Source organism: Ascidia mentula, chromosome 7 (assembly GCF_947561715.1).
Source record: "Ascidia mentula chromosome 7, kaAscMent1.1, whole genome shotgun sequence".
Classification (NCBI taxonomy): domain Eukaryota; kingdom Metazoa; phylum Chordata; class Ascidiacea; order Phlebobranchia; family Ascidiidae; genus Ascidia; species Ascidia mentula.
Window position 1 is genome coordinate 10,337,440 of NC_138572.1, and position 5,894 is coordinate 10,343,333.

Genomic DNA, 5,894 nt, shown 5'->3' on the forward strand with positions numbered 1-5,894 from the left:
AAAAATAGGCCCACATTCTTATAAAAACATCTGACAGTTCTTCTTTACTCTTGTAGGTAAATCTCAAACAATTTCCGCATCAAACGCCAATATAAGTGAGGACATTGTTGGAGCTAGTGATGTAACAATATTTCACAACGAACCAGGCAAGTCAATTTACGAAAGTTTTGTATCGATGTGTGCATACATTACACAGAGATGTGTGCGAAAATTAAACAATGATGGCCATATTGGGACATTGTTGCGCTAAATTCCAATGCGTTTTGTACGAAGCTTTTAATAGTGAGAACAAATGTGTTTTATGATACCTTTGCTGAAACCCGATTAGATAAACAGCAACAAGACGGTTGCTTAGTGATATATATTTTTTTTGTGATAGTTTGTGGCAAACGTAGGAACCCTTGTAAGGATACATTGCAAACACGCTTTTTTACAGAAAATTGGTCAACAGTAGCAGTTAAAGAAGTAACTAAACACCACATTGAACCGCAAGTTATCATTCCACTTTCTGATTTAAAATGCACTACTACTGATGATATTTTTGACATTAATCCCAAATTGGTGAAAACGGACTTTTACAAAGATGTTGATTCAAAGCAAGGAAATAACTTTATGCCATCCATGGAAACAAAAACAGTTAACAGAATCCACGGTGAATACATAAACTTTAAAGAGTTAGTTACAACCATCACAGACCAACGTCCGTACTTGGCTCTCTTTGGAACCCTCGGTTCTGGAAAAAGCACATTGTCAAAAAAGTTGTTCAAAGTTCTTCGAACTAGTCACTTTACAATTTACCTTGACTTTACGAAAATAAATTTTAGCAATGAAAAAATCACTCTGCAGCAGCTTCTGCTTGACAAGCATATTATTGAGATTGATAAACCAACTTCTGATTTGGCGTTTCATTGGATGGTCAAAAATCAAGAAAAGTGCGTTTTCATTTTTGATGAGTTTGATCAGGCAAATTTCACCTTTGAAAATACAAAGTCAGCAAATGTACGATATGACACACCACTGAGTGTCCAGCAGCATTTTGCAAATATCTGCAATAGAAATTTTTTTGCAAAATCCGCGTTAATATTCACCTGTAGACCTAATCCACTGCTTTCAATTCCTGTTAGTTTTCGTCCAGAAATGACAATATATGTTGATGGCCTAACAGATGATGGCATGGAAGTGCTGCTTAATACGTTTGCTGGTGATATGACTGATGAACTCCAGCAAATCCTCAGTACCAAATATCCTCAGTTGGTTGATGTTTGCCGCAATCCACTTTTGCTACAGTTTCTGGTATACGCTAGATTGCACGGTGGTGCAAGGCAAATCAGTAGCATTACAAACATTTTCAATGCCGTGTTTAACCAGATTGAGTACCACTCCAATTTCAATAAACAACAAGATCATGGTGACTTACAAGAAACCCTTGGCCGAATGGCGTATAATGGCATAATTCATAAAAGTGTTGTGTTTACTTCAAACGACCTTGAACAAGAAGGTCTCAAGGACGAATATGTGCAAGATTATATGATCAAAATTCCAGAATGCCGGTGGTATTCTCACGATAATCTCGTCGAAGACGGAATGATATACTGGTTTGTTCCACCGCTGTTTCAAGACTGCTTGGCGGCACATTACATTGCCAAGTATATGTCAATTAAAGATTTTAAAAAAATTGTTCATGACGTTGTAATTGATCGTGATTGGTGTATGGTCAAGCGGTTTTTGTTTGGAATCTTGCTCGGAGACATGACAGGTAATTTATCAAATCATAAAATGAATATTGTTAACTAAATTTACGATATTTACTGATTTGTAGATCTGAATGAGGCCCCGCAATCAACTGAAGTCATTGCACAACCAACCGCCACGGTTGCACAAGGTAAATAAAAACGTGTAGTTGTTTCCCGCCGTGTGCAGTTATTAAACAGGTTCGTTTAGAAAAGAAACGAACAGTATTCGGCAAAATTCGCAAAATATATAAAAAGCAACACACTCTGCTGCCACAACCAAAGGGTAATATAGTATGTTGTGTTGCAAACATATCAACCTAAATTAAATTTCCGTAAAATGTTTGCAGCAAAGCATGAATTATTTTTTGACGAAGTTACGCTGTTCATCAAAAACTTGGACTGGCGTAATTCCAGACCAGGTAATAGTAACATGACGATATGTAGTATTTCAATTCATAATTTTTTTTACAATAACCCGCCGATATGTAATATTTTAATTCATAAATTTCTTTACAATAACATAACGATGTGCAGTATTTCAATATTTATTTTTTTTGCAATAACAATGCGTATTGATTCAATTCATAAATATCTTTGCAATAACAAGACGTTTGTATTTCAAAACAAAAAATCTTTGCAATGCGATTTAATTGTAATGCAATTTTGCAATGCAATTAAGTTCAAGTACTGTTTAGAAACATTTCGAATCTGTACAGTTTTGAAAAAGTGAAACATAACAACGAGTTCCTTAACAGATCGAAACATATGCTAGGGCGCCGCATTTAGGTCTATGCTTATGCACAATTAAATATGCATGGGTTTTCGTTACAAAATTTACATTGGCAAAAGTTTTAATTTAGAGCTATTGATCGATCTACAAGAATGTTCAGAAGATGTAAAAAGCAAATTTCTCCAACTACTTCCTGAGGTATTCGACTTTTGGCATACACCTATGACCCCAACTGCGTGTTATGCATTGGCAAATTTTCTTCCAATACTCAAGGGAAGTAGCTGTAAACTGTGGCTAATAGGATGCGGCCTTAACTGTGAATCGTTGACGTTGATTTGCAATGGAATTAAAAAAATGAATATAACGGTACGATGACGTTACTTGTATGTTTGGAGGACTTCGTGCTTTTAAATCGCGGAGTTTTTGTTTGCAGTTGGAAGTTTTCGATATCAGTTACAACAAACTGGGATTGGAGGAGGTAAAAATTGTTTGTGGTACTTTGCAAAACATAGGCATGCTGTTTCTGTGGGGCTGCGGATTGGATTCCTCGTCAATTCAAACATTACAACAAGCACTTTGTAATCACCACACTCCTATAAATGCAACCTCAGTAAGTTGGCTATGTTTTAACTCAAGAATAAATTAAACTGTTGCTGGCGGGTATGCAAAATTTAAAACAGAACTGATCTCATTGCAATAATTAACGTAGTTTATTTCTCCAATGTTTCGTCTGTCATACAGCCAGACTTCTTCAGGGTTTAACACTGTAACTCAAATGTAAACCACACACGATTCAAAGGCACAAAAATGATAAAGGACAAGCTAACACCACTTGTGAAAATTTATGCCAGTTGATCACTTCTATTAGAATTGTTGTGTTTTGCATTATAATTGTATCAAACACTTTCTACTATATTTGTTTCTTTCCAATATTAAAAATTTTCTTTTTGCTTTTTAGCCGATCGTTTTTGGTTTGAATTGCGAAGACCAGAGATTGCCAAATGAATTATGAGTATTACATTTATTTATTCACTACCTGACTACCATAAAGCGCCATACTCAAGAATAAGTTTACACTTTTGACTTTGTTTTATTCCATGTTCCCGTGTCCTGGTGCATTTTTGTGGGGAATTTGACAATAAAACACTCAATTAGTTTTTAAATCAAATTTTCCTTTAGGCGAGTGACTTTATATATTTGGTCAGCTGTTTTTGTTTCCCTGAACCCATTTTGAACACATGTGTGTTTTCGAACACAAGTTTGTAACTGATTTGTGCAGCAACGCAACATTTAGTATATTCGTAATTGTTTGGCCTATGGTTAAATTCATGTGTTCCCGGCCGTTCCATGACCTATTTCAATGATTCGACCAAATAGGGCCCTGGCTTGAAAAGTAAGACCCAGACATCAAACCTCCGAATTTTGTTTTCGCTGATTGTTTTTTTGTCGATATTTCATTTGTAAAAATACGTTTCGACTAGATTTTTGCCAAAAAATTTTTCACAATCCGAACTATCATTGCCTTTTGTTGTATTTGATTTATCTCCGCCATAATTCGCTATAACCGGTTATGAAAGCAAAAATTTAGTCGAAACGCATTAATGACCGGTTATAACGGTTGCAACCTTCCATTTTCTTTTGAAACCCTCGTGATAAAACACCGTTTTTCGTCAACCGAAACTTAAGGAGTCAAGAGAGGAAAACTTCTTGGTTCAGACAAACCTATTATATTCATATTATGGCCGTGACGAAGAAAACTATACTCTGCTGATAAGTCAACTCGCGTCAAGCGCCGTGTTCGTCATCAGTTGTAAGGTAGCATATTTAACAATTGTCGAATAACAACAACAGAAATAACATACAACAGATCATAATTAACATCGCAAATTCTTCACTTGTACCATAACTTACGTGCTGTCATTATCCCGTTCATCTTCCGAACTTTCCATTATAATTAGCAACACGGAAAAGACCTTTACTGTATGACAATAAATCTTCCAGAGCGATAAAAATAGCTGTATGGCTTTTTGAACCATTAAGTTTTCACATGGTTGAAACTTAAAGTTTCGATTCACGCAAATAAGTTTATCTCCTGCTGCTTCACTCGGTTTAATTGGGCTCTCGAAGGTAGCTGAGACTTTTGTTTCAATCGCACTGGAATATTTATTGACTTTTGACTGCATACAGTGAAAATTTTGATTTGAAATCGTAAGTCTTGTGTTTATTATTGGGACGCTTTTAAAGAGACAAAGAAAACTCGAGCCAGCCTGTTTTATGCTTGAGAAAACGTTTATTCTGATCGCGAAGAGTGTGTGAACAACCAATACTTACATACTTTTCGAACGTCTTACTAAGTTTATTTGAATATCCTGACTAATAGTCAGTATCGTGTTATATCATACCTCCAGTTAAAAACGCTTATGCAGGTAAATATACCTGTACTTAATGAAACAAATCGCTGCGACTTGTGAAAAAGGTCTTTAAAATTCCACGAAATCAGACAAAGTTATGTGCGCTTAAAGATTTGTGGACGAGCGTCGCGTTTGCAAAGGTCATTCTGAAACAAAATTCATGTGACCTATTTCTGGTAAACTAATGAGGCCCTTTTTTAGATGCGCTGGGTTCCCTTATGGTGCCGGGCCCAATTTGATTAAGAGCCTGCTCTCATTATATCGCAAACAACATATTAGGAAATCCTATAGAATATACCAGATCTGTCTACCTGCATGGGTGACGTATAACAATTAAATATTACCAAAAATTACAGGTACAAGAAGTGATGATATATAAATCTCGATTATGAACAAACGGCTTGCATTGCTAATAAATTTTGGCTTTCTTGTGATGTTCAATACAGGTAGGACATACGTTACAACATCATTAAAAGCAAATACGAAAAAATGACTTCAGGTTATAATATGTTGAGGTTTTCGAGTCCCTGTAGCAAATTGATTCAAACGAAAGAAATGTCACCAAATACTCAGATAGTAATAAAATTTGTGACAGATATTGATTGTTATAAAAGATCAAATAAAATTAAAACTACAATACTTAACAATATTTCTGAAGTATTTTGAAGTTCTCCATGTGGTGAAACCAACCGCACAGCATACCTCAGCGTGAAGGAAGTTCTCACATCTCCTGGTTGGCCTGGAACTTACAACAACTTTGAAACTGCCAATGGTTCATCAATGGCCCCTCAAATTACGTGATCAAATTCGTGGTGAATTCGTTTCAAACTTGGGGCTAAATAAGTCCGGGACCTCACACATGGTTTGCGTCGGCGAAATCTTCGTATGTTTTGAAAGTTGGCGCACGAGCGTACATCTGCGCCAACAAAAGAACTAAAAAAGATTGTAACAGCCCAAAGGTGCGTTTTGTGGACCAGACCAGAGAGAAAATCTAAAATGTGTCGAAACAAGCAAAGCGCT